The 26,092-nt window shown below is 28.5% G+C and overlaps 2 protein-coding genes across 4 annotated transcripts in view; one reads left to right on the top strand and one right to left on the bottom strand.

Annotated features, from left to right (window-relative positions):
- LOC129963723 (protein-serine O-palmitoleoyltransferase porcupine-like) overlaps positions 1–26,092 on the bottom strand; it is a 148,099-nt gene that overhangs the window by 57,360 nt on the left and 64,647 nt on the right. For 2 of the 3 annotated variants that reach the window (XM_056079126.1, XM_056079529.1), the window contains exon 2: positions 3,362–3,441. The exons of the other annotated variant lie outside the window; for it this stretch is intronic. The gene's annotated coding sequence lies outside the window, so the exon portion shown is untranslated. The remainder of the gene's footprint in view (positions 1–3,361; positions 3,442–26,092) is intronic. 3 annotated transcript variants of the gene reach the window in all.
- The window catches only part of LOC129960394 (protein prickle-like), a 236,712-nt gene that overhangs the window by 42,347 nt on the left and 168,273 nt on the right, over positions 1–26,092 (top strand). The gene's annotated exons all lie outside the window — the stretch shown is intronic.

Here is a 26,092-nt window from a genome sequence, read left to right on the forward strand (position 1 = left end):
TGATTTATTTTGTGTTCTTTTTCCAGTTGAATAAAAATCGTTTTGCATTTGTACCAAAAAAAAGCTGCCTTTTTCTGATCTAAGAAACAACCATCTCTAACTCTTTCTTAAGTATGGGTCTGTCAAATAAGATCTGAAAGGGGGAGTAAAAAACTACGTTAAAAAAAAAAGATTTTTTTTTTTTTTTTTTTTTTTTTTTCTCCGTATCGCACGATGCAAAACGATTTGTGGGATTGGAAAGTGACCGTATCTAGTGAAACGTCGTTCCGCTGGAATAAGTGCAGACGGCGGAACTAATGAATAACGACCGCGAAACCTAAGCCCGCTTTTTTACTTTCTTTTAGACAGCACCGCCCGTTCTCACCTCGCTGATTCAAATTATCTCTCTTCAATTTAAACCTTCCTTTTTTTTTTTTTTTTTTTTTTTTTTTTTTTTACTAAAACTTTGTATTTTTTGTTAATAATTTTCTCTGTATATTGCTAGAATAATTTTTCTCTCATCGACTAAATTGCAGATATTCCGTTTGCTTTTTATATTCTCGGTTTGGCATCAAAGGCAATTTTCAGTGATATACTTTTTTTATTGCTTATTTGGGAGTTTTCGACTGTAATTTTTTTTATTATTAAAACTCACACCCAAAAACTAATATTAAATGTAAAATGACTCAATTATTATATTTTGAAAATCTCCTTTTCTGAGATTATTAAAAAAAAATCTTCTATTTTGCATCTTTTATATCTTGTTTCGAAACTTTTTAAGGGAAAAATTGATTTTAAAATTTGTCAGAAATTTCATATTCTTAGTTAATTTGTATTTATTAAGGGTAGAAGATCAATTCCATTATTTCTAACGTTTCATTTTTTTATATTATGATAGATATCCGGATTATTAAAAATCTTTTTTAAAGATACGTTATCTGGATTGTTTAAAAAATCGCTTGCACCTTGAATAGTGACTTTTAATAATAACTTTTTTTCCCAGAATTTTTATTTTTCTTGTTAATTTCATATGAACTTTAAAAGTGCTTGTTGGTTTATAAGAAAAAGCATTGTAAATTGTCCATTTGCTGTCTTTTACCTTTAATTTTGCATCCAATATTATTCATCTTAGTTATAGTGGATCAGGGATTTACTGTAATGCTAAAAAAATTAGAGATATTTCTATCAATAGATGTATAGACATACATTACCTGTCGTTCAGTAATTTTTTGATCGCCGGTTTTTTTATATATTCTTCAACAAAATGCTTTAAACATAAAAAAAATTTAAAAAAAAAAAAAAAAAAAAAGATTATGCATTTATCATTTTGCTTTAAGATCTCATGTTGTCATTAAGTGAAGTTCATTTTTTTAAAGAGCCGGTGCTTTATCTTTCTTTCGCGCAGTATTTTTATATAGATTTCTTTCAAAAATTTGAAAATCATTTAATTTTTGAAGGGTCGAACTGTTTTCATTTATAGGACATCAGTTCGAATAATTATGCTTGTGATTAAATTGGCATTTTAAATATATATTTAAAAAAAAACTGTATTAGAATGTAATTTGTACCGGAAGAAAATTCATTTACTTTCTTTTTTATAACAGGGAGTTCTCAAATTTATCATCTTTATTATTAACCCCTTCCAGTAAATTGATGTGTATAGCTCGCCATTGAATTTCCACGCCATACAGCACGATGACGAGCTACTCTCGCTATGCGACTAAAGTTACTGTTGAATATGATAATAAATTTAGTTTAAAATTTCTAGTGTACTGAATCTGGCAGCACTTTTATTACTTTTGTTGATATCATAGATCTCTATTACATATTGTTTATTGTTAAAATCTCTTGGTATCAAATTGTTATTAGTCAGTGAGAGTTCATTCTTACAAATATTTAGTCTAAATATCGGTCAGGCAAATATATATTTTAACTAAAGGAAAACATATTGTGAAATAAACACCCTAATAGATAGTGCAGACTATGAGGAACAAGGTGATTGGAGGGATTCTGAAAAATCTGAAGAAATAAACAAGTATTTAGGCCATGCTGATAATGAAACTCATGATAGTGAAATATTACCAATAAGACGAAAACATACTAGGCGACTAATAATTGATTCTAGTGAATATTCTGGAATCGTAGACACATCTTCAGAAGAATGGAAGGAAATAGATAATATGCCTGAAATAAAGAAATTTACGGGAGTGTCTGGTGTAAGCGCTCTGATGTTGGGAAAAGCCAGGAGTTAATCCAAAGTCATTCGAGTTTTTTGACAAAGTGTTGAATATGAACTTACGAATTGCAATTATATCCATATAAATAATAAAGTTCCAATTAATACTATATAAGAATTATAAAATGGGACGTTTTTTGAATAAAAATTAAATGGTTATTTCGTGCACAATTTTTCATTATTAATTCTTACTAGAAGGGGTTAAACCATTAAAAATTGTTCTATATTTATTCAACAGTTGCTCTGATAATCTTGTATTAGTGCGTGACTTTTGAGAGCATTCTGCTTTTCAGGGAAAATTGTATTTATTCGTTTCAAAAAGCGAATACTTGCGAAAAATAATACTATCTTCTTTATTGGTATCATTTGGACGGATAATTCATTATATCATTTTCCTACTCCGCCTTTCAGAAAAACAAATGACAGGTGGTGATCTTTGAGAAAAAGCCGCTGTGGGTCATATTGCACAGATGGTGGCCAACCTTTGGCTAGAACGCTATTTTCAAATTAAGTTTTTATTTCCTTCTGAAACCACAACCAGGCGTCTTGACGGTTGTGGAATAGTTACTCAGCGGTAATAATGACATGGAACACGCACTTTCTCACCTAACATGGTCTGAGAAATATTATCCTTGGTTTCTATCATTAGTTCCAAAAATTACACGAACACACATGGCGACGAAGGGTTAAGATAAATTATGTTTGTTTCTGAAAATATCACCTTTTGCAGGTGTTTATTATAAATTGAAAGATTAAAATTAGAAATTGTGACATTCTTTACTTCAATGTTTCCGTGTTTGTGCGCCATCTTTTTGTAATTTTGTCGCTTTTATTTAATTTCTTGGTGTTTTTGATCGGTCATTCTTTTTGTTCGATTTTAATTTAATATTTTATTTTCGTCAGTTACAAAAAAATGAACACTGCGATATAACAAGAAGGAACAGTACCAAATCTCTAAGTAAAGGCTTGAAATGAATTTTTTTTATAGCAAAATAATAATTTTTTTTTTTTTTTTTTTTTTTTTTGTATTTGCCATTTTGCACATATTGGTGTAATAAGAAATTAAGAAATGTCCAAAAATGATAAAGTTAGCATATCGAACATAAGAGATATATCGAACATGAGAGAAGTTGAAAATACGCTTACCGTGAAGCCTCTTTAGTCCATTTCACATTCGATCTTTTTCCTCCTCAATATGTTGTTTAGGAGCAATCTCTTGGAACAACCTGTTTAAAAGGATTTTACTATACTGAACTAAATTTAATTCGTTGCTGTTTGCAGTTACGTTGGTCGATTGCGTAAAATCTAGTATGATGAAATTTTCACTGGAAACCATAGGTTTTCATTTATCGTGACTCTTTTAACGGTTTTTTTTTTTTTTTTTTTTTTTTTTTGGACTGATCGCGAGTTAATTTTAGTTTATATATATATATATATATATAATTTGTATTTGAAATTTTTAAAGAGAAGAAAAACAAAAAGATTTTCAGAACTTTTATTCGTTTGGTTTCAGATTCTATCATTTTTATGATGATTTTTTTTTTTTTTCTTTTTCTCTTTTTGTAACTCTTACAAGCCTTTTGATTTGTTGTTGTTTGTTTTTCCATTGAAATCTTTCTATACATATAGAAGTTTATCCTGATTGGCATAACAGCGTGCAGCACAAATTTCAAAAGTTTAATTTAAAAAAATGAAAACAAAATTTTAATGTGTTTCCACCATAACATCAAAGCTTATTATCGTCCAATTTTTTATACCATTTTAAAAGTTCAAAAAGGTGACTTTCCGAGAATACCAATTTTGTTTAAATGAATAAATTTTTTTAAAAAAAAACTAGTAATTTTGGAAAATTAGTTTTGGACACAATTTGTAACAATGATTTTTATTGCAACTGAATTTAAAACAATGTCTTAGCTTCATTGAGTCATGTTGTGATTTTAAAAAAAAAATCGCTTTCTTTGTTTTAATTCATAATTTAAAAATATAAAGTTGTGCACTGAATAAGATTCTGCGCTTGTTGAGTATTGTGACATTTTAAGACAATGGATATGTTATCTCGTGTTAAATGCAAAAAATACTTTTTAAAACATGCTTTAACAGTTATTTTTTTATTTTCCTTTTACAACTTCGTGGATATGCTTCCGTTACTTATGAAAACATTTTCTTAAGTAATACGATTTCTTATTATGAAATCATATTGTCATCATATATTATAATCATATCATCATTTCATATTATGAAATCATTTTCATTTCTTCGTAAAATAAGAAATAAGAAATTCGTAAGCTAAATAAGAAATTTCTATTTGTTTCTATTAGTTTTCTATTTGTTTGTTGGATTAAAAAGCAGGTCTTGATTAAATTTTGGAAATGTAAAACGTTTATAAAATGTTCTTTTCTAAATTAATTTTGTATAGTCTGAACAATTCTAAACGGTATTATTCTTTTCTGTTAAAAAATTGATCTAAAAGACTTCATTAGAACAATGACATTGTTCTATCGTCAAATTTTGGCACTTTTTCCAATCCTATGATGATATCCATCTTAGAATGTTTTAGTTCTTAGCTTTATAAGGTTGCAAATAAAATGCTCTAAATTGCTAGGTATTGTGAGTTAACATAAGAATATTGAAATTGTTTTTGGATATTCTGTCAATATTTTGACTTATTATGGAATTCGAAATGGAATAAAAAAAAGAAGAAAGAAATGTAAAATATGAAAATTTAAAATGAAGAAAAATGAAATAAAAAGAAGTTCTAAATGCTTTATGCTTTCCATTCCAGCCGTGCCAGATTTTATTTGTTACTGCATAAATAAAAATTAAATGCAAAAATTTTGAATTTATGTTTTTGAGTCAAATATTTTGTAATTCATATGCTTCTACATCCATGTCAACAATTTCAGAAATGATATATTATCTAAATAACTAGTTATTAAAAATTATGGAAAAAGATAACATATTTTTATTAAATGTGATGTTGGTATTGATAGTTTTTAATGCTTTTGTTAAAGTGAAAAGATTATTTTGCATCAGAAGGCATTGTGCTCCTGCAGTGTTACAGAAATAAATGTTAAAAATTTAAACACACACACACACACACACACATTTAAATTTAAATATTTTTCAATTAAAACAATGTATTATTATAACACAAGAAAAAATATACTATGCTTAGAAATTACGCAGGTTTACATATGCATAATGTAAAAAGATGCTTTTTTTTCTTTTTTCTTTCTTCTAAGGTGTTTAAAAGTACTTCATTTTTGCAGCAGTATCTCACTACGCTCCTGTTAGAAAAAGTTTCTTTCATTCTTCCCAAAAGAAACAAAAACAACATAATATTGCTTTTAACAGATAAAAAAAGTAGGTGTAATGAAATTCTTAATCTGAAATCCAATGTCTTGAAAAATAAATTTAGTATTTGAATAACATAAATTTTTATTTTTGTTATAAAAATATTATTGAAAGGTTTAATTTAAATATGCACTAGAATTTTAACAATAGGTAGATTAGATAATAAAAATAAAAGAGACTTTCTTACAATTTTCTATTTCAAAAATCAAAAAGAGATGAAAAACAGTGATACCGAAATGAGTAAAAATTGAATAATAAATATTACGGAATGTATTTAAGGAAGAATGATGCAATACATTAAATATTTCGGAAAAAGTTTTCCAATTTTCGTTCAAATATGGAATAACATGGTCAAATTAAAGAAAAATACGTTAATATATATTATTATTAATATAATTTCAACGAAAAAAAAATAACCAAACGCTATGTTTCAGAATATTGAAATTGTTTTTGGATATTCTGTCAATATTTTGGCTTATTATGGAATTCGAAATGGAATAAAAAAAGAAATGTAAAATAGGAAAATTTAAAATGAAGAAAAATGAAATAAAAAGAAGTTCTAAATCTAGATTGAAAAATTACCATTAAAATAATCATTATCTTAAAGATAGAAAAATAATAATTTCACAATAAATGTTTCAAGTCAATTAAATTAATGATTTTTTTAAGCAATTCAAAATATTTTATATTTGAAAATTTAAAAAACAGATGAATAAAAATATGTGGGAAAGAAAAGAAAGCATTTTTTTTAACTGCAAGGAAATTTGAAAAAAGCGCATTACATATTCCAATCTTATAAACTGAAATGAATTGGAGCAATAAGCAGTTACGTATTACAATAAATCTTTATCTTAAATACAAAATATAATAATTTAATTACAAATATATTACGAAATTGGAAAATGTATAGACATTTTTTAAAGATATAAAAAGCAAAGAAAAACTAACATAATTTCCACTGATATACAAAATATTTCCTTGAAATCCAGTCATAAAATATTGTATTCCACATAATATACAATATTTTTCATTTTTAATGGTCATAAAAATTCGATAATTATCGAAAGCTCCTTAATTATCAAAAGTCGGTTCAGCGCAATGCAATCGAGCAAGTTCAATGATCATCAAAATTTATAGCTATGAAATGAAGATGAACCGTTCTACCATTAAAAATAATTTTTAATACAAAATAAAATATTCTAATAAAAAATATATTACGAAATTGAAGAAGAGTATTTTTTGAAGATATAAAACCAGAAAATTTATACATTTTTAATTGTTAATTTTTTTTTTATTGAAGTACATACTACAAAAAACTTGCGGATTAAAAAGTTAAAAAATAGAAGGAAAAAAATACTTTCATACTGTGTACTGATATACAAAACAATGCCTTCAAATCCAGTCTCATAAAATATTGTCATGACTGATTCTCGATAATCATGAAAATTCGATCATTACCGAAATTTCGATAAAATGCTCCAAATTTAACATTCCTGCCTCCAAAGTGTGTGTCTATATATATATATGTGTGTGTGTGTGTTGTGTGTGTGTGTGTGTGTGTGTGTGTGTGTGTGTGTGTGTGTGTGTGTGTGTGTGTGTGTGTGTGTGTGTGTGTGTGTGCGTGCGTGTGTGTGCTTGCGCTATAAATAAAATGGTATAACCTGTAGAAAACATTTTTATTAGTAGTAGACAGATATAATTCCACTGTGAACACCCTTAATTAGTTGGTTAGACATTGTAAGTAGGGTTTCAGTATCTGGAATTCTATTATGATATAAACAATGATAAAAAGAAATGTATTTATTTCATTTTTAGCTATAAAAAGTGTTTTATGTTGTATTTTAGAAGTCTGTAAATAATTCTTTAAACAAGGTTTGCTAACTCAAAGTTTCCATGTATTCATAAATTTACGACTTTTTTTTAATATTATTATATTTTAAATTGGGTTATTGTAACTTGCTCCTCATTTTTTAAGTGATTTTATTTTTTTTTTAAATCTCACAAAGCATAAATATTATGTATGTTACTCCATCAGTTGTAAAAATATATGTTAGTATCTATGTGTATTTTTGAAACGCATTTGATGACAATTTGGTTTCAATGCTTGTTTGTAAATAATTGTAAATTTTTGTTTTAAAATAAATTTATAATATTTATAACGGAATTTCAAACAGTTACTAACCAAATATATAACCGTTCCTTGGCTTGTAAACATCGGGACTCTAAAACAAACTGTTTATATAATAACGGTTGTTACAATGGCTTTAAATCTGTAGAATACCAAATAATCCATCATAATAGAAAATAAATAGTATTAGAAATGGAAGATTTTGTGCAATTTTCATTGCATGAGAAAAAAGAAAGGAAATTTTTTTATTTAAAAGGTGAAGAAATCAAACAAATGTTTTTATATTTCCCAATATGTATATATGTTGCAATCTAACATTTGTTAGGTTTTCTTTTTAAATATATTGTTGTAAAATGTGCACAAGATGAATGAAAGAAAAAAGAGAACAGAATAGAACTTAAAAAAAAAAGAAGAAAAAGTAAAGAATAACACTTTAAAAGTATTTCTTGGAATACTTTCGCTCTTTATGCTAGAAATGTTGAGAATCTAAGTGGAATGGCTTGAAATTTTCGATTTATTCAAGCATTATAATAAAACGAAAAAAAAAAATTTAATGAGCTACAAATGTACTCCTGCTGGTGTGGTGTGGAAGATTTAAGAGGGTGTGCCATTATTTTAAAATTTATTATATTAATTATTTTAAAATTAGTTTTAAAAACAAAGAAAAGACCTATACTAAATAGGCGTATTTTATTCTCAGAGTTCATGAAATGTAATAGTACTTTGCACACTTTAGCGAAAATTTTAAATTGGCACATTCTGATCCTTAAAATCACGATTGTTTTCTCTTCATATCCAATTTCTGTTATCAAGTATTAAATTTGGCTATTCTATGTGTATACATTTTTAAAAAGTTAGCTCCCGAGTAATCCCCTGTTTTGCTTTTTAAAGTATGGTCATCCAATTACAAACAATGTCAGTAAATGAGACCGAATTTAGTTTACTTATACTAACGTCCCGTTTTAAAGCAACACTAGGACTATTTTGGGACGGACCTCATAATTTTGAACCACGGTCAGATGACGAGGACGGTACCTGAGCTGGCATCCCCTCTTTGAACTTCCACACCACACCAGCGGGTGTACATTTGTAGCTCATAAAATTTTATTTACATTAATAAGTTAAAGCTATTAATATCGTGGGTGAACATGTAATTCCCTACAACGTGTTATTTTTATGTCATAAGCCTTATATAATATACTTATTTGCTGCTGTTGTTACTTATGACACTTGTCATAGACAAGCCTGCTGACAAAGTCATGATTTAAGCCGAGTTTGTGCTGTAGCTTCTGAGGGTAAAGGCCCCTGAGCATCCAAAGGCAGAAGTCTAACTTCTATCTTATATGAAGACAACTCATACACTCGCTAGCACAATCCCTTTTTACAGGGGGGCTCTTTCACACACCTCACAGATAGAACACGAGGTGAAGAACAACCATGCCCGATTCAGGACTTGAACTCGAGACGCCCAGATCACCGGGATGATGCGCTACCTCTTGACCAGGGCGCCGACTATATGCTTATTTGTATTACTACATAAACCCAAAGTGTATCTTTGCAGTCATTCACAGTGTTAAACTTGATTAGATTCGTGATGAGGTATTTTCCGAATACTATTTGAATCTTCATATGTTATTTACATCTCTGTGCTTCTCAATACGATACCATCTGATCTTCAATTTTCTCAATATTTTTCACCGGTATTGAAACCGATCAATCATTCATCCATCATGTCTGGATGATCATTCCTGTAGGATGAATACGTTGCACGATATTTTTTTTTTTTTTTTTGGCGAGGTATGTTACCTGCCTACTTTTATGGAAAGTGTTTATTGAAGTTCAGTTGTAATCCAGTCCCTAGTTCATTCCGATGCGTTTTACTGAGTTAATCCTGCTGAAAAATCTCCCTCTTCCGAACACGATCGAAATGGGCGTGTACAAGAGATATCTCATTCGTCATGTTGTCAAATAGAATCTGGTTTTAATCCCTTGGGTAATCTAATGTCGAATCTAAATTGCACTCGTGGTTATTCAGTGATCCAAAACAATGTAACCTGTTGTTTATGCATCAAAATATGGTGTTGACGTGTTAGAGGTTAACCATGCTGTTCAAGATCGTGAAATCGAGATTGAAATAGAATCGTTGAAGTTAATTTTGAAAAAAAAAAAAAAAGAAAAAAAATGTCTATTTTTTGTTTTGTTTTTCCTGATATTTAGGATTCATCTAAAAATTTAATTTTGCTAATATCCGGGCATGTAATTTTTTACAGCTTCGTATACAAAATATACATACAAATAAATGTAGTAATCTCAAAAGAAATGTGATTTCAATTGATTTATTTTTGAAATTTTTGCTATTTTAACGCTTTTTCAAAAACTAATTAGATTTTTATAATGCTTTGCTGATCATATTCGTCAGTTAAACGACAGTGCAGTTCAGACTTAAAAGACAATGCAGTTACTTTGATTGGCAATAAGTTGGCCGCTGTGGCCTGGTGTTAAAATCTCGGCTTCTGAATCAAAAGGTTTCAGGTACGAGACCCGATTCCACCGAAGAACCGTCTTGTAAACGGGTCTGGTACACGTTGAATCCGTCTGAGCCAAACGTCTTCCCGGTGGTGTGGTGTGTAAGTTTGTTGAAGGGTGCCAGCTCAGGTGCCATCCTCGTCATTTGACTGCATTTCTGAATGACGAAGTCCGTCCCAAAATGGCCCAAGTGTTGCTTTAAAACGGGATGTTAATATAACTAAAACTAAATGTAATTGGCAGTAGAAATTAATAGTTACGATTTTAGCAAAAATTTGTCTATATTGTTTGCATAAAGAACTGTAATATATATATATATATATAATTAGCTTTAAGTATGCTTGGAACCCAGTGTCTCTGTATCGGCGTCAAGGGATTACTAAAAGTTGAATTTCCTGTAATCCGAAAACAACTATTGTGAAATTCTTTCCCTCTACCTGTGTATCTGTGAATATAATTTTTAATCAGGGTGGTTTTATGAGTGCAATTTTTCATTGTGTGTGTGTCTGTGTCCTTTAATACTCTGCAGGACAATCCCTTCAACATAGTATTACTGAAATTAGCACAAATATATATGTATCAACAAAGAAGCACAACAAGCGACTGTTCAATAAAAGTAAGATGGGTGCTCGGCACTGGGAAATCCCCCCCCCCGCTTACTTTCTTTAATTGTGACTAATTGAATACCTGTGTGAGTCTTTTTTTCGTTAGACACACTCGTCCAGACAGTTTGGATGACAATGCGAGTTTATGAGAATTGCTTCTGCATTTTCTTCTGCAAGAAAAAGGCCATAATTATTAATACAGGGTGACCAGCCTACAAGGAATCGTTAAGAAATTTCAGGAATTCGGGGAAACTCTGGGAAATTTATTCTAAAACTGAATTTCTTTATAAATCTTTAATTCTTATTGAGAATTACAATTTGCGGGTGTGTTTTTTTTCATAAGTAGAAGTACATAAGTTGTATGAAACATCGTTGGCAACTAATGAAAATAATCATTCGAAAAGTGAGTAGATAGTCGAAAACAGAGGACAACCACTTTTCTGTGAATTCATCAGGTTTGGGGGGAGATTTATACTTAAATTTTAAAGTCTTAATCTAATCTTATTCTCAACCATTTAGCTATTTGCGTTTTCTAGTTATTTGTTCATGAGAACATAAATTAGTGAATAAACCAACTTCGTATTAATAGATTTCCTCTGTCTGCAGGAAGAGATTCGATAAAAAATCTGAGAATTTAATGAAGAGACCGCAATCAAAATTCCATGTTTGTAGTTCGTTACGATTTTGAATTATTATATTCACAGACCGTAATTCCAAAATGTGTTTTTTGAACTCAACAGTAGCGCGAACGAACTCGATATTAGTAAAAATTTCAAGGTCGAAATTTTAACGATTCCAATACCTTCTCTTTGTATACAAGAAAGGAAAAAAAGTGAAGCTTACTCTGGAAAGTTCAATTTTGGAGATTTTTATACAGTGTCAATTAAATCAAGCACAAATCTGTGAGATCGCTACCAACTTTAGAATATACGTGTCTGTTATTATATTGTATTCTTATATTCAGATCACTCTTGAAAAGTTAGTGTATGACCAATGATTGGTGATATTGTCTGTTTTACATTACAACTTGATAAAAACAGGAATTTAATCTTGTTTTGACTTGATTTTTACTTAGCAATTATTATTGATTTTATGGGGGAAAATCAAGTTTTATGCATCCATGAACATTTAAAAAACGTATCGAGTTCTTGTGCCTGTAATTTATTAAACTGAAAAAAAAAAAAAAAATGATGGAATCATATCTGTTTGTTAAAGCTACCGTCATTCGTTCTGTTTACTTTCATGAATGAATGCGATAGTCGGCGACGCGGAAAAATCTTGGTTCTAACTAAGGTTTAACAACTCATATTTTCCTTTACCCATTACTAAACTTCAAGCAATTCATATCCAAACAACCTTTGTAAAATAAACTTTGTAATGCCTTACGTTAAAATTCAATATACTAAATGCACGGATCATTCTCTGTAAATACTTTTTCATAACTCTCAGATAGTAGAGCAGTCAATGCCTTTGATGTTCTGTAAGTATTTGCTATCATTTCTTCCCAAATACGCTGCTTTAAAATTGACATTACGCTGACTGTCTGCTTTAAAATGATTAAATACTTGTACATCCCATTGATATGAAATATTTGCATAAAAACTCAGAAACATTTAAAAGATATATATATATATCATCAATTGATTTCTTAACAAAGTTTTAATCATGGAGTTTCGGTACATGTTCGCTGATTCATCAAAGTTCTTATCACAAGATGGCGCTGTTCTCACTGGTAGTGCGCATGCGCTAATCGTTGATATGGAACACCCGCATTTGTCAAAAATGACATATATAAATGAAATTCGAACGATGTAATTAAATATTTAAAATAGTCATTGTTGAGATTAATAAAATAGTTAATTAATTAAATATAATATAATAATTAAAATAGTCATAGTCATTCGTTTCAACACAATCGAATGACGTAACAGAAAACCAACATCTTTCCAACATTTCTGAATATGTTACTGAAATTAAAAGAATGATTCTTTAGTAAATGGATAAACTGGAAAAATTGTGGAATCTTGCATATGTTTATAATTATGCGTTATTTGTTACTGCAAATAAATTCGCTGCGATGGTTTCATATTAAATGTATTTGCAAAAATAAAACCGAAGAAAATTGTCGAATGAATCTCTCTGAATCAATTTCGGACCTCCGCCTTAGCAAGAAGGTCTTTCTGGTTAAACGTGGTTGACATCTCCTGGTGAGTTCGTGCTAAAGTTATGATGTTGAAAAAAATATATAATTTATTTACATTTTTCTGTTCTTCTGCTTGTGTGGCGAGGAAGTTTGTGAAACGTGACCTGTTCATGCACCGCCATCTGACCGCTTTTCGAAATCACTTCTTTCCAAATCACTCTTGTATAGTTTCGAGATGGGATATTAGCTACGCTGCTAAACTACGTTAAAAGTAACTTTCTAAAGACAAATACGGTTCATACAAAAGAAATATTAAACCAACAACTGAAAGTAATAAATCCAGTATATAAATATTTAATTAGTTCTGCAGCTATGTAACATTTAATAAATTGAGTAAAAAAAGTTTTATTAAAAAAAGTGCCTTTTTATTAGTATAATAAAAAGAATAAATTTTTATTTTAATAAATTCTTTTTTTTTTATTTAAATTGGAATTCACATATTATAAATATTATGGAATCTTGAAATCAGTTTCTGTCCTAAGTTCGTATCTAGACGCTCCTCTTAAAGAATAAAAATTTAATTAAATTATTCAGTCATCTATGAATTGAATTCTGGAAATATTAAATAATGTATTTCATAGAGAATATATTAGTGTAGAACAGTTTAAATTGGCACATTAGTGAGGCATTGAAAGGTCAGTTGAAAATTCTATGTTTACAAGCGTAAAATAAATCAAGGGCAAAAGAAATTATTAAAACAGACTTATAATCATAGCACATGGTATCCAATTTTATGATATACTAGACACATTTGACGACCAATTGGTTTGTCGGAATTAATGGTCGCTAAAATTTCCAGTTAAATATTTGATGTAACTTGATCTTAATAGCTTCTTTAAATATTTTTAAGCTTCAAATTTTGACATGTAAAACTTTAGCTGCCCTGTTCATTTTACGATGAATTTCCCTTATTTTTTTGTCAGCTTTCCTAAAACACTTTTTAAAAAAATGAATATTCTGTTATTTCTAGTCTTTTTACTATGAAACCTAATTTCTAACCTAAAGTAATGTAAAATGTGGCATTTTGCTTTGTGTTAATAGTATATATTAAATACAGATTTAAGTGTTTTACAAATTCTACTCAAAATTCAGTAAATATATGGTATGCTTTCCTGACATCTGCTTTGTCCATAATGATTTTCGTAAAGGACAAAAATTAATTTCACTATTTCACCCATTATATTCACCCATTATATGAGGATAATTCGATTGGCAAAACAAAAACGCATCTGCAATTTTAATGGTGACTTTCATCAATAATATTGGTGTTTTACCAAATTTCTTATGTCGTTGCTTTTATTATTATTATCATTCGCAATAATAAAAATTTTTTAATTTTCTTTCAGAATTCTTGCATATCTCCGTTTTCTTGTTGGAATACATTCTAATTTTTTAAAATTATTAAATACTAGCTTTTACCCGCGACTTCGTACACGTGGAAATAGATTGGAATTTATAGCATCAATGGCTTTATCTTTTGTTACTCCTGCGCATGCGTGAATTTTCAACGCCAGTTGGGACAACACAAATGTATGAAATTTCTACACCAGTTGGGATAACGCAATATAGATTATAAATTTTTAATTTCCTTTATTCTGTTTTATTTTAATTCAAAAGTACTTCAGAATGAATCCGAAAGATCGATTCATTAACAACGTTTAATTTTAAATGTATCGAACACTAAGAAAATAAACAGAATCGTTTGAAATAATAGTCAAAATCATGTTAAGCCTAATCTCATTGGCGTGGGGGGGAAAAAAAACCTGAAGCTTTACTTATATGGCGTTTTTTGGCGGGAAAGTTAGTTTTTAATTAATAAACAATTTACCACTCAATTAAACGGAATAAATAGTAGCCTATATCCTATTCCAGACTATAATCTATCACTCAGCTAAATTTCATCCAATTCTGTTCTGCCGTTCTGGCGTGATTGACTAACAAACATCCATCCATCCATCCAAACTTTCACATTTATAATAGTAGTATAGATAGAAAAAATTACACTGCAAAAAGTTTAGTATCATTGAAAATATTTTTTGAATTTTAATATGATGTGAAATTTATTTTTGTACTATCATATTTTTGGAAGTTATGGAGGAAAAATGTCAAAATTTTGCTTGATTTTTATTTAAAATTCTAATTGAAGTTTCTAACAAATCCCGCTGAAATGCACATTCCCACCCTCTGAAGTATATATGCTTGATAGCTCTAGGGTAAATGGTTTTATTTCTAAAGTGCCAGTGCAAACACACATTTATCTTTATTATAAGTAAAGATTTTTTAAAACAAAGATTTAAAAAAAAAACACGATTTTTATTTAGCTATTATTGCATACTAATCATGTATTTGAATTGGCGTGTACTTAAAAAAAAAAATATTGAGAAATATTTAGTTTCTAAAATATTAATACTTTCCTTGTTGTACATCTTTTTGAATTTTAAATTTATAAGATATATAATATATTATTTAAAAAAAAAGAAAGGATATTAAAAAATAAGTTATTCGTATAGTAAATTGCATTAATCTAATTATAACGTGGGATAAAAAAATAATTCATTGCACGAATACTAAAGTGGACATTTAATTGTTTAAAAGCTGGAACATAAAATATTTTATGCCCGTTTCTCCTTAACTAAACGAAAGACCGTCTTTTGTGTATGCAAATTGAGAGTCGAAAGAATAGATAGTATTCTTAAAGTGGTAATATTGTTTGTTTCTTACTTTGAGGTAGGTAAATTTAAAGGTTGAATCTTAATGCGTATATGTGGGATGTTGTGGCATGGTCTTTTTTTTTTTTTTTTTTTTTTTTGCTTGTGTGTTCACGAATTTAGTCCAAGATTCAACTTTTTAAAACGTGTTGTATTATTTATTTCAATTTAACTTATTAGATAGTATAGTGAGTGTGTTGTGATTTTCTACTGAACAGCCCGGTTTTTAAATACAATATTTTTAATCTGAGCAAACACAGCTAGCTACACTGCAAAATTTACAAAAAAAAAAAAAAAAAAAAAAAAAAAAGCAAAAAGGCAAGTAAGTTAAAGTAAACAGTATGGTGGAGGGATTCCACCGTTTCCAACCGAAAGCATTCGGCGTTAGCGCAAGGGTTGCGCATAGGAAAAAAATCGACCTCAGGATGCAGGTCTCCCGTTCAACTGCTTCTCTGTAAACGCCACAAGGGGCTTCTGTAAAACGCCACAAGGGGGCGCTCTCTGCTCAAGGGGAAAAAGAGGTGCTACAGTAGGGATTTTTTTTATTATTATTATTATTATCACTCTTGCAAAGTGTAACCCAATATAATCATTATAGGTTTTTTTCCCCTATACAAAGAAAACGAACATAAAGTAATATTATTGTCGAAAATTTTAGTCTAGAAATATAAATAACTTTTCATGTTCTAAATTTGAGTTCGGGAAGTATTCCTTCCCCCTCCTCTTTTTGTACTCGTTTGTGAACGTACTAATTCCAAAGTGAGATAGAAAATATAATTTTGTATGTAATATTGACACCAAAATTATAGATATCTATCAAATCAAATTTTCAACTCTCTGGCTTATTCGGTTTTTGTGTTCGTAGACGGGCGAAACGACACAGATAATTCGAAAGATTATTTTTTCATACCAAAGTGGTATAAAATGTAAAGATTCATCGAAATCCCGTAAACGAATTTTTGGCCTACTATAATGCTTTTCCCTTGTACATTCTATAGATTGAAAGAGCTGGAAAAAAAAAGTATTAATAGCAGGAAGTTATTTGACAGCCGAACGGAACAGAAATTGATATGAATTCCATTTTTTCACCAAATAATTTCGTTTATATCTGATGATTATTTTAATGATGCCTAGTGGCAATATTTTAACGTTTGTCGTTTCAGATGTGAATTTTTTCCTTTAAAGGAACTGGGCCGTTCTCGTCTAAGAAAATAATCTAAATTTCAATTGTAAATAAAGATTTATTATTATTATTTCCTTGCAATTTACTGTACGTTAAAAAAAAAAAAAAAAAAAGCTATTTTCTTTGTAAAAACAGTAGAAAATATTTGTTTCATAGACTGTTTTTTTTCTAATAGCAAGTCAAATATGTGTTGTGATATGGGAATCTTCAATTTCCCCACCATAAATTGGTATGTTCAGAAAAAAGAATTGTGAATATAACCATTCCAGTTTAGTGTGATGCTTAAATATAGGTTCAATAATTAGAGTAAACTTATGTTCATTTTAATATACTTACAATAAAAAATTTTGTAAAATACTGCATGTCGTGTTGTCTAAAAAAATTACGTAAATATATATTTTTCATTAAATAAACTCTTAAAATGTTACTACTGAACAAAAATATATATTATAATAGATTTATTAGGTATTAGGAACATAATTTTTTCAAGTAATGCAGTATAAAAATTCATCTGGTTACAAAAAAAAATTCATATGACACAATTTGTTCCATGTTCTCCAATTTTTTAATTTTTTTAAAAGGAGAAACAAAAAGCTATTATTAATGGGGCTTACTTGTCAAAAGGATTAGTATCTGCTACATTTTTAAAGGTTAATTTATTAGAGTTCGGCTTTTCAATTCAGTGAACCTTATTCATTTCTGTATTCATAGAAATCTTTTTTTTTTTTTTTAAATTTTAAATAGACCCTTAACCCTTAGATTTCCAATTGGATACATACGTCCTATGAAATAGAATATAATTCTAATAAGATTTACCAGTTCTAAAACTCATTAAACATTTTCTTATTTGGTCAGAGCTCAGTAGAAATGATAGGGGAAAAAAAAAAAAAAGAAAGAACCAGAACTTTTATGTGCATTTACCAAATTTCATTTTGCAAGCTATATTTTACCTATTATTACACATGCTATTAATTTATAGGTATACATTTTGTGTAAACAGTGCTAAAATATAGAAGGCTTGTATTTTTTTTTTTCTCTCTCTCTCCCTCGAAAACTAGCGTTTTAGTTAATAGAACCAAAGGAATACATAGGCTTCCACCCATCCAAATCCCCCCCCTAATATAATTATGATGAAGTATGGCTAACTTCAACAGTTCCTATCTAACACATTTTTGCTGAAAAAATGCTCAGGTTTAAAAAGGTTTCCAAAATTTAAAAAAAAGAATGTTAAAAAATGCTAATCTAAAGGTTAAAATGACTGTCATCTCTGTGTATTTTGCTATAAACCTTTTTGGGAAAAGAAAGAAATTTTTTTAATTGATAGTGAACAAAAATCAAGTAAAAAGAATTATAAAACAGTATTGTTTAGATATTCTTATTACGAATCATATGCTGGCTACATCAAAATTCTTCTTTCACAAATAAATGATTGTATAGCACGAATTCATGTTCTACTCCTCCAAACTTGTTTTCCATTCATTACATAAAAATGCATGTTCGTTATAATAATCGTTTGGCAATTTTATACGCTCTGACGATTCGTTAAATTTATTTCCTCTGCTTTGAATTTAAAATTCTACATAATATGTAAAAGGCAAAAAATGTATTAAATGCGATTAATAAAAAAGAAAAGACTGTATTTCATTTTTAGTAAACATTATTGTGGGTTCGTTCACCTAATTCACCATTTCCCTTCTTACAATGTTACTAATAGTAGTATTTCACAGTCTAGATGTTTTTTAAACATCGAAAATGATTGTTTTGAAAAGAAATACAAATTTTATCAACATCAAGTATAATGAAAGAAAAAAAATGCTACCAATAGACATAATATAAAGGTGTTTTTTTTTTTTTTTTTTTTTTTTTTTTTTTAAATACCAAGACTTATTTGCTATAGATTATTTTTATTTAAGAAAGAATTGTTTTCTATCTAAAAATCTGTTAGAAGCAGAAATGAATATTGTTATTGATCTAAATCTGCGAATATCAAATTTCTACTTCAGCTAATTTATTTCTGAATTCCAGGTTATCAAAACAAATTCTCGACTTTTATTTATTTTTTAAATGATTTTTTAACATCAAAAGTAAACAAAACTTTTCCATCCGTTATTAGATAACAGTAAACTGATGAGGGTAATTTGCTTTAAAAATTAAAATGGGTTTAATATTTTCTTTTGACAAGATTTTTTCGAAAACATTTATAAGCTTTCATTTCGTTTTGAAATAATTAATTTTTTGAAAAAAATTGTAAGCAATTCCTTTTCAATATATGATACATTTCAGATTTCTAAATATTTCCATTTCTTGCTTTATCTTTTTAAATCTGAAGAATTGAAAAGAATGTGGAAGAAATAATTGGTATGTATTTTTCCCACATCTCCAAAAATATTAGGTCACGTTCAACAAAATTTTACATTCTTATTATTTAAAGAAAGAGAAAGAATACTGTCGACTTTCAAAAATTAATTTATTAAAACCAAATTTCATCTTTTTTTTTTTTTTTTTTTTTCGCCACATTAACTTTAGGGAAAATTATTACAAAGGAAATATTTTTAAATCATCGTAGAATGCAAAATATTATTATTTCAATAATATTAATGTCATTTCTGCACAATATTTCTTCCAATTGTTATTATTTTTTAAAAAACTACTCTGCTATTATATTTTAAAATTTCTGTTTCATTTTTATGCCTATCTTAACACTTGGTTTTCTCTTTATCCCAAAGTAGTGATTTAATAATGCCTTAGAACAAGCATAAATCAATTGTTCAAATGAAGACAACAAAAATAAACATCTTGTGGGCAAATTAAACTTACGCTCGACTACAGCAGTGGCTTTAGATTATCAGACTAACTAATATTTATTTTACTAACTAATATAACTAATATTTTGCTTTTTTTACCACAGAAACTTTGGATGAAATCTATATCTATACTTATAATAAAGCTCAATGTGTGTGTGTTTTGGTGCTCTACAGACCAGACCGTTTGATTTACAGCTACCAAATTTGATACATGTATACCTTGGAGGTCTGGAATGTGCACCTAAGGTCCTTAATTTTTAATTAGAATTTTAATTATTAATTAAAAACTAAATTTTCCGCCAAAAAAAAGCTTCACTTTTCCCGTCGCCAAATGAGTTTTCCCCCCACGCTAATGAGGTTAGGCTTACTATTTTTCGACCAATTATTTCAAACGATTCTGTTTATTTTCTTAATGATTGATGCATTTAAAATTAAACATTGTTAATTAATCTATCTTTCAGTTTCTTTCTGAAGTACTTTTGAATTAAAATAAAGCAGAATAAATGAAATTAAAAATTTCTAATCTGCATAGCGTTACCCCAACTGGCGTAGAAAAATTCACGCATTTGCGTTACCGTAATTGGCGTTGAAAATTCACGCATGCGCATTGTGTTCTGATTGTTGACAACTATTTTCAACGGATGCGGACTTTATTATTTCTAACCTAAATTATTTTTAGGTTAGTTGTATACTTTTGTAATTAAACTGCATTTATGTTAGTTATATATTTTTTGTATATGCTTATAGTTTTAAGTACATAGTTTTTTTAAGTAGTTTTTTTTTTAACCTGTTTTTGACCGATTATTTTAAACGATTCTGTTTATTTTCTTAATGATTGATGCATTTAAAATTAAACATTGTTAATTAATCTATCTGCTCATGATGAATCTGAGAAAATTTTGTTGACAAATGAGATGTTACATAAATTAAGAAAGATATTCTTTAGTGCCCATAAGGTTTAAATGCTCAGTGACTCTGTTTTCAATAATCATATTATAAAAAAATGCTTTGTGTTAGTAAAAAATATTATCATATTAATTGCAGATTAATCATTTCCACTTTAATTTAAAGCATAAATTCTACGGGGGTAACAGAAAATTAGAGAGATACATATTACGTTATGACTGGACGCCTTTATAATATTATGAGGGAATTATATGACTATCAAAATTTGAAGTTTTAAAATATTTTGATGAAAAAGCTATTAAAATAATAATCACATAAAATATTTAATTATTAAAATTTTAACGAGCATTAAGATTGGTGAACCGGCTGGTCGCTAAATGCGGATAGTTATTCCAATAAAAATTTATCACATCTTATTTTTTAATTCCCTTTCCTACGTTATTAATTTCATTTTTGTTCATTTTTTAACTATTGTTAGTAATTTTTTAGAAAATCTAACAAGTTGAAATAATAAAATATATCGGTACTTTTTTTTGTTAGGAAACACCAAGACTTTTGACTACTCTATCACTTTTTTTAAGTTTTCTTTCTTATTTCAATATATGTATCTTAAAAAAGATTTTGTTTATTGTAATATTTAATAAAAATACAATTTTTGCGTTAAAAATATTATACTTGAAATGATTTTTAATCTCGAACAGGGCAGTTTAAATCAACTAGTAGTTAATGTATTTTATCACAAAGAGGGGGGAATAGCTTTCACGTAAGGTTGTGATTCAAATTATTAATTAAACAATGCCATGTTTTCATTCAACTTTTTGGCTTTTTTTGTTATGAAACTTTTTAAGAAAGTTGATCGACTTTTTCTGTATAAAAGGAATCTCATTTTCCATTGTGTATTGGTGGATGATAAATGATTATAACTGTCTGGTGGATGTTTTTCTTTTGGAATAGATAATACAGTTTATATCAAATCAAAATCCTGATCAATTTCTTATTACAATAGATATCGTTTGAGGAAACTTTTTTGTGAAGGAGGAATATTTTACAACCCATTGTTGTGGATGTTACTTTTTTCCCCCCTTAACGCTCGCGAGATTAAAGCTACAAATTTATTTTTGATTCTAATATTGACATTATTTTTAGGACTTTCCTGTACAAGAGTTTCAGTTATCTAAACTCCAATTTACCGTATCACTTTGAGGGGTAGAGAAAAAAGAAAAGAAATCCAGAAATAAAACTTTCTCAATTCAGAGTAGTGTCTTGAGCTGATTTTGACCATTATGTTCAAGCACTGATATACATGTAAATATACAAAATGTAAATAACATTTTTTTATAATCATTAAAGTTAGTACATTATCAATAAATCTCTTTGTCCCCATAAAAAAGCTTTTGTCAGTTATCCGGTAATTTGATTATCCATGTTCAGGCTGGATCCATTTAATCCAGTAATTGGTAACCCGGTCCGGTAATCTTAGAAAATTAGATAAAACAATTAATTATCTTTAGGCATTATAATTATTGGTAACGAAGTATTTATTAATAAATAACAACATTATAAGACAGAAAGCTATGTTTAAATAGTTGTTTGTAAGAATTCTATTGAGAAAATAGTAATTTATTAATTAGACAGATGATTAGAAATAATTCGGTATAAAAGTGAGTTTGGTTATATATATGTAGGAATAATATAACTTATAGGTAATTGGTATATATTATGTATAATAGTTTTTGGTTATAACATTTTTAAACTTTTAATTTATAATCAGAATTTGTGCTGTTGAAACAAGAAGTTTGCAGTTGCACGTTTGCATTTGGTCTTTAAAATATTCGATGTTCATTTTGTTTCAAATAATATTTCTATGGTGTCATTAACATAAATTTAGGTGAGGCTATCGATAATATTTGTAATATCCTATATTGTTACTTTTTATTCTTCTTGAATTGTTCATTGTGTCATTTATTCGTCTAACTATCATCTTATTAAAAAGAAAGAAATATTTTATTTATATGAGATTTCGCCAACAAATTGTTTTTTTAATTATTAGTGTAAAAGGTAAAATGCATCTAATATTATAGTATCTAATATTCGATAAAAGAAAAAAAGTAAAGGGAGTTTGTGTGTGTGTGTGTGTGTGTGTGTGTGTGTGTGTGTGTGTGTGTGTGTGTGTGTGTGTGTGTGTGTGTGTGTGTGTGTGTGTGTGTGTGTGTGTGTGTGTGTGTGTGTGTGTTCAAAAATACAGAGAAAGGCAAATTTTGTTGTTCTTTGAAAATATGCGAATCTATTACAATATCATAATTTGATGTATTTCTCCTTGAATTCGCGGTTTTTTATTGTACCATATTTTTAAATATATTCCACAGCACATATCTTTAAATAATTTTTTTATGTATTCGACATTATTATTGTCCACTGTCTTTATTGAGATTGTGTTCTTCAGAAATTAACAAAAACATTTGAGTATTTACATCCAATTTTATATGTTCACTTGTATCTCTGTTCGCCGGTTGCATCAAAGAGGATTTTATTATTCCATCTGTTTTACTTTATAACAGATTAACATAATTCCTTTAAAGCCCTTTAATTTTATGAGCAATAAAATTACTCAACAAGCGCCTAAAATTTGTCAATTTGACTGGAAGACTTCACTGAAGTTATTGATGATGCGCTCCTTTTGCCCGCGGCTCGGAACTGCTCAATTCCTTCCAGAATTCTTCCATTTTTACTACAATCCGCATTCTTTCATGACCGCAGGTTCGCCAAAAGAGAAAGTCGTTCGTTCCGATTCGGCACCCATCGTTGCATTCGAAAATGATGCTGCTCATCTCCAAATCATATTGCTCTATGAAAAGGGATGAGGTTACTGATTGTACTTTCTATGCTACCAGCTCTGCATGTCTGAAGTTGTTTGTTTGCATATACGCAGCAGCAATATTTCTTTAAATTATTCGAAATTTTTTTAGGAATTTTCTTGTTAAACAACCTATTTCTATTGAAATGATTCTTACTGTCAGAATTTTTCATTTTAAAACTGTACCTAAATATGAATTCAAGATTTTTTTTTTTTTTTTTTTTTTTTAATGAAATCCGTTCTATCTCGAACACAAAAATCGTTTGAGATTTTTTTTTTTTTTTGAAAACAATAATATTTTTTTTTTTTTTGGTCTATTGTTCGTTTCAGCATACTGAGACTACCACTTTTAGACGATTCTATCTCACTAAGGGGTGAGACTTGGAATGATGAGTGCGTTTTCGGAATATCCTCGTCATCCTTTGACCTCGATTTCAGTCCTATTAGATACTTTTTCTTTTAATTTTTTTCACATATATGTGAGTATCGTGCCGCTTTTGACTGTGTCGTTTTATTTTAACTCAACATTTATTTATTTCCTCGAGTAATCCGAGTTTACTTTATTGTTAAACTAGCCGCCTTTGGCGACCAGCCGGTTCGCCAATCTTAATGTTCGTTAAAAGTTTAATAATTAAATATTTTATGCAATTCCAACTTTAATAGATTATTCAGCAAAATATTTTAAAACTTTAAATTTTGATAGTCATATAATTCACTCATAATATTATAAAGGCCTTCAGTCATAACGTGATATGTATCTCTCTCATTTTCTGTTACCCCTCGTAGAATTTATGCTTTAAATTAAAGTGTAAAGGATTAATCTGCAATTAATATAATAATATTTTTTACTGAAACAAAGCATTTATTTTAATAATATGATTACTGATAATAGAGTCACTGAGCGTTTAAACTTTATGGGCACTAAAGAATATCTTTCTTAATTTATGTAATATCTTAAGAATTTGTCAACAAAATTTTCTCAGATTCATCATGAACGGATCGATTCATTAACAATGTTTCATTTTAAATGCATCAAACACTAAGAAAATAAAATGAATCGTTTAAAATAATCGGTCGAAAACAGGTTAAAAAAAACTACTTAAAAAACGATGTACTTAAAACTATAAGCATATACAAAAAATATATAACTAACATAAATACAATTTACTTACAAAAGCATACAACTAACCTAAAAGTAATTTAAATCGTCAGTTGATAATGGTTGCCATGCCAACAATCAGAACACAGTGCGCATGCGTGAATTTTCTTCGCCTTTTACGGTAACGCAAATGCGTGAATTTTTCTACGCCAGTTGGGGTAACGCTATACAGATTATACATTTTTAATTTCCTTTATTCTGTGTTATTTTAATTCAAAAATACTTCAGAATGGATCTGAAACATGGATTAATTAACAATGTTTAATTTTAAATGCATAAAACATTAAGAAAATAAACAGAATCGTTTGAAATAATCAGCCGTAAAATGTTAACCCTAGCCTTATTACTGTTGGGAGAAAAAAAAAGACTAAAGCCTTACTTATTTGGCGGTGGTTAAAACGGAAGATTTTTTTGGCGGAAAAGTTGGCGGTGGGGAAAATGGAAGATTTTTTTGGCGGGAAAGTTAGTTTTTAATTAATAATTAAAATTCTAATTAAAAATTCAAAAAAAGGGACCCCAGGTGCACATTCCCGACCTCTAAAGTATACATGTACCAAATTCGATAGCTGTATGTCAAATGACCTGGCCTGTAGAGCGCCAACACACACACACACACACACACACACACACACACATTGAGCTTTATTATAAGTATAGATATAGATATAGATGTAAACATCTCCCTCTTTCATCTTTCCTCTCACTCCTACATTTTGACAAATTAAACCCATCCTAACGCATGCGCAAAAGCTTGAAGGTTTTTAAAATCCGTTGGAAAACAGTATTGTCCCCTTTATTTTCTTTTAAGCTTATGTCCATTTTTGTTCGTAATTTGTATAGACCTTAGTATTAGTAAAAATAGTATGTTGTCATTAGTATTAGTATTGTGATATTCGGAATTTTTTAAAAAGAATCTTACTAGTAGCTTCTTTTAAATACCCCTATCCTCTCTTCCTTTTTTTCTAAAATGTAGTTGAGCATTTTAATTTTGTTGAGTATTAGTTATAAAATACTCGCTCTTTTTTCCTTCTTCTTTCCATTAAAACATGTCAACCTTTTTCTCTCCTTGTCATTTTTTAATGTAGTTTTGTCTGCATTTCATCTTATTTTTGTTAAACGAATTGCTTCATTGAAATATTAATTGGGGATTTCGTCACGCTTTGCTGATACCGAAACTTTAATCGTTGTTTATTGTAAAACTTTGTTGGTATTGGAATATTTGGCAGAAGACATGATCTTATGCAATCTTTTTGATTTTTTTTGTTTTTCATAATAATTAAATTTTCAATTTTTGATTTTGATTTAGCATAATTATGGCTATATTAGCGATTGTGGGAGCCAAACGTTCTGGTAGGTCAGCAGAAGTTATGAAAACAAGATTTTGGCGCATATTCAATTAGAAATTCATATAAGTAAAATCTTAATTTAAAAATTATTTCAATAAATA

This window comes from Argiope bruennichi, chromosome 1 (assembly GCF_947563725.1).
Source record: "Argiope bruennichi chromosome 1, qqArgBrue1.1, whole genome shotgun sequence".
Classification (NCBI taxonomy): Eukaryota; Metazoa; Arthropoda; class Arachnida; order Araneae; family Araneidae; genus Argiope; species Argiope bruennichi.